This window comes from Chroicocephalus ridibundus, chromosome 6, assembly GCF_963924245.1.
Source record: "Chroicocephalus ridibundus chromosome 6, bChrRid1.1, whole genome shotgun sequence".
NCBI classification, from domain to species: domain Eukaryota; kingdom Metazoa; phylum Chordata; class Aves; order Charadriiformes; family Laridae; genus Chroicocephalus; species Chroicocephalus ridibundus.
Window position 1 is genome coordinate 6,654,734 of NC_086289.1, and position 7,204 is coordinate 6,661,937.

Consider the following 7,204-nt stretch of genomic DNA (forward strand, 5'->3'; position numbering starts at 1 on the left):
AAAATAATGTTTCTTCCCAAATAAGGGTGTGGGCAGGCGTTGTTCTTCAGATTGAGCCGGTTTGAACTTTCCCAGCTCTTTGCAAGTACGTGTCTCAGTCCTCAGTTTCACATACAAATACATCTTAAGGCAAAGAATGTGTCTGTGAGCTTTACAATCATCTCTTTCTCCATGGATGCTGTATCAGCGTGTCAGGCACTCTGTGTTTAGTTTGAGGTAACTGTACTTCACAATTATACCACTTGTAGTCATCTGACAGTCACACAAACAGCCACAGATGTCTGTTGGTAGTTACTTTAAGTAGAAGACAGAATACTCGGTGTCCCTCAAGTGCAGACCTGCTGCAAAGCTACTTGCTTCAAAGAATTCAAGGTATGCATTCCTCGGAGATAGATGCTTATTACCAAAGTATCTCTTACTTCAGAAAAACCCGCCTGTTCACACTCCTGGTGACAGTCAGGATCTCCTACTGCTTGGGAAAGGATCAAAGATCTCTCGATACTGCTTGACACTGATAGTCATTCCTTTTTTAACAGAGTGGGGTTTGTTTATTGCGCTGTCAAAACTAATAATTGCTCAAACTTGCTCCCTCTCTCCTGCAGCTCTTCCATCCTGCACATCCCTCACCTTCAGAACCACACTGTGGTCCATCACCACCTCGGTTTTGTGTCCTCCTTGTTGTGTGCCTTTGACTCGTAAGTATTGTAAATGGATCATTTTTCCCCAGAGCGTTTACCGTCAGGTGTCTGTGTCATCACCACCATTATTGACTTATCTGTTTCTTACAGCAACAAGTCTTATCTCACAGTCAGTCCTGGGCCGCAGTGCCTTTCCCTGGACATGTCTCCTACCTCTGCTACCTCTCATGCTCTCTCAGACACAAGACCTCTGCTCAGCCTCATCAATGACAGCAGTTGCCTCAAAAGACATAACATCAGAGATTTCTTCTACCTCCAATCTGCAGAGATCTGCAGAGGAATTTCACTCTGTCTCATAGCGGAGAGGCATGTTTAGACCATATGTTCTCTGTAGCATATGCCAGAGTCTTTGCCAAATCAACAAAAGCAGCTGATTCAGACACAGGGGACACAGATGTTAAAAGGTCTTGCAGGAAAATTACTCTCGTGACTGGAGGAAGTGATACAGATGGGGTTTGTAGCTGATAGAGCGTAAACAGAGACGTGAAGAATGGGGTTTCTTTGTTTTGCTGCAGCTGACAGCTAACCATATACTCAGCAGAGGTAATGAATAAGGTCAGCAAGTAGGTGAAAAAAATGATAAAAGGAAAATTCAAAGGATATCTAACAGATTTAAGTTAGATATTTTTGTGAGGGCACACCCTGCTAAGAAACAGAGGAAGTTACATTTCACAGAAACTAACATGGGCTAGTGGTTCAGGATTCACTCGAGCTGTGGCAGGAGAGAAACCTGGGTGGACAAGCATCCAGCTGGAGAGAGATCAGTCTGGGCTGAGAAGGAAAAGCATTTTAGTGATTGAATTTAGTTGGCTAGACCTCCTGCTTTTTCCATTAATTAAATTGTCTTCCTTGACGGGTAGGTTTTAGCCTGGTGCCTTGTGAAGTTGAAAGGACTCCCAGCCTGGTAGGTTATACAGGATAACAGTACAGGGATTCACTTTTTGTTCTCTTGTACCATGCTGTCACTGGGTCATAACTGCAACCCCGAGGCAACAGGGCTCCTAGTTTGTATTGGCATTAGCCATATTTCAGATCAGAATGATTTGTGGAAATGTTCATGTAAGGAATACTGCCAAGCAAAAATCTTGTGTTCAGAAAAATTTATTATTAAGATAAGTAAGTCTCTGTAGTGTCTGGCTAATCTCAGATGAGACTCCAGGCTCAAGGTCTATATATTCCATTTCAGAAGGGGAAAACAATCAAGAAGCATTTGCTATTTTTTGTCTTCTTCATATAGGTGCAAACACAGCACTCCTGACTTCTCCGGGTGCCTATCTGTGCAGTGCTTTGCATACCCAGGGTCTAAGCACTTGTTCCAGGGTGTTCCAATACAACTAGAAGCTGTGCAATTGTAGTTACCCAATTAATAAACTCTACGGGGTCTTCACGTGTTTCTTTGTCTTGAAAATGGGGGGATTCTAGGTGAAACAGCTAGAAAATTATTAGGCTTGTATGCACAACTGGATTTCCAAGGAATAATCCAGAACCCCAATTCAAAGCAAAGCCATTCCTTCCTCAAGGTATGGACCTTCCTTCAGAGTATGGACCACCCTGGGGAGTCACTGCGTGCTGCCACATCTCCCTTGGTGGATGGGTCAGTAAACACCTGCAGAGGTGTCTGCTTCACCTACGGCTCACACAAGGTCTCTGGTTACAGATCTGTCCAAGATGGTGGGACATGTTTGTGTGGATCATCCTGCTGCAGAGAGCTCCCTCCTAGATGCACTCCAGCTCCAGCTCAGCTTGTACGAAACAGCACCGTTTTAACAATATAATTGTTATTCATTGTATAAACAAGTCAATATCTCTGGTGTGTCAGGAAACAACATGTCTTGCAGTAAGCTCTAAATTGGCTTTCTACCTCCTGAGTACCCGTGGCAATTTGGCAGATCACCTGAACAGAAAAGGCACTGTTGATCGGGACTGTGGGTTCAAATGGTTGTTCCGGATCCGGTATTGCAGAAAGCTGTTATTGATGAACCTGTGAGTAAGTGATGCATACGGTATGTGTCTAGTGCTGTATTTCTAAGCAGGCGTCAGTCCAAGTTCTCTGCTGGATGCATTTAAGATTGAGTCATATGAAAAGCTGTTAATAAATGCAGCAAGCACACAGAGTTTCTCAATCTTCAGATTCAAGAGACACGATGAATTTGACCAGCATGATTTCCATCGCCTGATGTTTCATCCAAATCCAGAGTATCAATACTCAATAGCTCAGAACTTCACTGGCTGCATTTTTAATATCCTGCTCCAGGTGTATGAACCATTTCGGCTAAAAGCAAAGAGGTCTCAACTATAGATTCTCTGCTAATTGTAACCAAAGAAGTGCAGATGTTTGGCTTCACCGTTTGTTCACAATTGTGGACTTGTTTGTATCAACAGGACAAAAAAAGAGCCACAATTGGGCCCTGTATTTCAGAAAATTAAAGATGCAAAGTGATTGATAATCTTGTACTGATTGCCACTTATGCTACAGACTGCTTTTGACTTGATTCTCAATGTTTGGTACATAATTTAGTGTAACTGCTGATGAAGTCGGCAGCCATCCACAAATGGTCTCATCTCACTCTGGCTGCAGACATTGTGTGGTTCACATGGCTTGGGCATGTCATCTGCTTATTGGAGTTACAGCAATAACATGCACATTATTTGGTAAATAAATAGAGTTCCTATGAACTTTAATAGAAAATGCAATACATTAATGAGAAAATAAAGTGCTAAGTGTACTGTCTAAACGGAGAAAAGCTTTTTAAACATACCTGTTGCAAACACAGTGCCACTACCCTAAATCTGGGCATTCACAAAGCACATACTCATATTTCCAAATTTCAGACTTTTTGGACCTGAAAAAGATTCCAGAAGCTAATTCCAGTAGCCCTTTTTTTTTTTGCCTTTTGCCTTTTTATTTTCACCTGGAATGCAACCTGCCTTCAATCAGGGAGTAAATCTGGCTGTGAACACAGCGAAAACAGCTTTAATTTCTGTGACTGTATGCAGAGAAAGCAAAATTCAATCCAGAACACAGGCAGCAGAAAACAACTGGGATTTTTACAGCTCCTCATTTTCATGATATGTTATGAATGGCGTATGTAAGCTAAATCAATATTTACAAAATAGGAATTGTTAGTTGAGCATTCCCTGTTCTTCTGGAGTCAGTCAGACAGAGGCCTAAGGAGACAGCTCTTTGGTGGAAGAGGTGTCTGGGTCTGCCTTACTTTGTTGGAAATCGAGAGAATGAATTGAGTCAATCTCAGACGGCTTTTTTAATTGCTGCAGTGATCATCATCCATTAGTATTTGCAGGCCTCCACCTAGTGGATAAACTGCTCTTATGTACTCAAGGCTGCAATGATCCAAATGTACACTGGAATATCTGGGTTACTTTGTCAAGCTTTACTAGGTTTACTAGCAATTCTCTCTCCAAAAAATAACCATTTCCAGAGCTGAGTGTGCCCAATAGCAGGCATGGTACAGAGGCTGGGAAAAACAACTGAAAAGGGAACTTGAAAATCCTTTTTCATGAGTAAATTGATCCTTTTATGGGCAGTAGCAGAATGCAGCACATGTGAAGACAGAAGTTTTTCTCCATTTTCTGTGGGTACTGCAACTCATTTAATGATATTGGCCCCCTGTCCCTAATTATGACTCCAAAATATTTTTATTCCCTTGAATTGAAGAAGTAGGTGCATAGCTGATAGTGTCTCTGTCTCTGGCACACTGGTGTCTCAAAGGAGGCAGCAGACTAAGAGGGAAAGAAACAAATCCTTCAGTCTCTGCTCCTACTGGTTCTCCTTCATGGAGCAGCGTCCGCTTGGGAATTCAGCTTTGGAAGTGCTAGCATTTCCTAGCTATACACAGAGTTCTTTGGGTCCAAGCCAGGAATGCAACCCCTCCACTTCTAGGAGGGTGGTTGGCTGCTCAAGCCTGGCTCACTGATAAGAGCAGTTGAGAAGAGTTGCAAGAACCATTAGTGCCTTCCCCGCTTTCTCTTGGGAGCTGCTTTCAGCTGAGCTCTCACTCCAGGCCCCCACCAAAGCTACACCATGGCTGCACTACCGTTATTACTATTTATGTATGTAGGAAATCCATCATTCAGGGGTTTGACAGTTGTATCGGCAGGATATATTGACAGATGTGAGGTGGAGAGTTTCTGGACAGCGTTACTGGTTACATCAGCTATCTGATCAACACAGGCATTTACATAGCCACTCAATGCTGCAAGCAAGGGAGCAGGCAAAACTAAAACGTCTGGTTAGCACAGAACCTATACATTATTTTAATGGAGAACATTACCTTGTCTGTGCTGAGCTTTAAACTAACCAAGAAGTCAGGACAAATCTTCACTTGCCTTCAGAAGCTGAAATTATATACAAAACCATGCTTATAGGTATACTCATGAAAACGTGAGTTTTGCCATGGTGAATTTTAATACAGAGTCTTCAGCAGTAAGGAAATCCAAGTGGAAAATCTTAGTCTGCATACTTCTGAAAAAAGCCAGAACATTCAGAGGAGGCATGTACAAAATTCTCCTGATCGGAGGAGCGAATCCTACTCATGATAATAATTTTCCTCTAATTTCCTTGCTAATGAAGTTGGGTAAGCATCCCAGCTCTATCAGTGGCTGTGACTCACGTTCACATGTGAAGTCGGATAGGATGGCTCATTGATTTCTGCTCATACCTGTCAGTTTGTCTCCTGCAGCATCCTATCCCTGCAACAGGGACACAGAACGAAACATCTCTGCTACGCTGCAGTCCACAACCTGCAGATTAATCTGAACTGTTACTAATTTCCTTCTTAAATGAGAACAGAGGACTGTAATCTGTAGCTCTTGATCACATATTATCTTCTTCTGCCATCCCTGCTTGAGGGTCAGTAATGCCTGATTGGGCAGAGAGGTGGGAAACCCGGGACTCCCCTTCTGCTCAACTGGCTGAGTCAGAGCTACATCTCCAGCATTTCGGAGGATAACGCATAAGACCTGTAGTTCATTGCAGCAGTAGGGGAATACTTTCCAAACTTACTCAATTTTCTGAAACAGAAGATGAGATGATGCTTATCTTAGTTTGCAGAACCGCTGTAATTATAAATGCTGATAACAATCTTCCTCCCCCCCTAAATTCTGGTCTGTGGTAGACAAAAAGATTGTTTAGCTCATTTTAACCAGAACAAGGCACTTTTCATTTCCGAGCGCTTCTATTTCTAAATAGTCCAGGGCACTGGAAAACTAGATTTTTGTTTTTAAGTGCATATTGCAAATTTTCTCATATTTTATTTTATTTTATTTTTGGCTGAATGTCATCTATTCTGTATCCTTCTGTGGTTTAAATATCACCTCTATTGAAAAATGTACAGACAGTGCAAAACACAAAACCAGTGGATCTGATTTCCAGAGGGTTCTGCTGGCATGGGAAGATCCTTGCTAAGCTTTAGGACAGCACAGTCCTCCTTTTGTTCCCTGGTGCTGGGAATGCGGCCTGGCAGTTAGCTGGAATAGATCACTTCCAGTCTTCAGCAAATCTAAATTGCCAAAATAGCTTGCCTTGGCAAGGTGAGCAAGCTAGAGAACAAGTCTGCTGTCCTGTTCTCTCCTTCCGTCCCACAAAACCTTTTGAGATTTCATAATTGTCAGTGATCTTCATTGAGAAGGAAATCCGCTTTTTTTGTCTTTGTGTAGAAAAATGAGAATATCATCCCAGAATAATCCCACGCTTAGGGCAGTACTGGATTGTGGTTAAAGTCTCTTGGCTCTTAGCCAAATGAGAGACTTTAACCTTTATTTCTTACTGCCCAGTTGAGCTCTATACCACGAGATCATTGCATGTGCTTTTTCTGTCATTTCTCTTGCCTGAGAATTTTACAAAGCTTGTAGCCCTGAGAAGAGTTTGATTTCAAGGAGTCAGCAGGTTCTGGTGAGAAAGTTGTTTGGTTTGGGTTTTTTTAGTTCCTTGGACCCTTTTGAATAGTTTCTTTTTCTTTTTCAGCCTGGTCCCAAGGAAAAGGTGTTTCTGCAATCCTGCTGCCTGTCTGTCAGTCAATCCTTTGAATCCATGGCCACTTTCCCTAAATTTGAGTAAGAACGTTTCAAAAGCAATTGCATCCCAATACACTCCATGGAAATCAACAGCCAGGCAGAGAAGGGAAACACATATGAACATCTCCTGCAAAGGAAAGATGAGTAGAAGCCAGCTGTTCAACATCTGGCCACTGGCTAATCAGCATGAGCACAGCCCCGCCACGCAATATGGTATTTTTGCTCAGTGGAGATGTTAACAGGAGCTTGGGAGAGGAAGGGAAACTAGAAATGACCAAATAATCCTTCTTACGGTAAATTCAAGCACAGCCATATTTTTAATGTTAATAGTGTTTGTAAAGGTTATCTCCTGCAAGAAGGTGAGTGCGCTCCATGTGTATGTTTGATGAGTTTCTTTTCGAGACATCAAAACACGGAATTATATGCAAAAAGCCAGCTCCATATCTGTGTTTGCTGAAGTCCATCCTGAATGA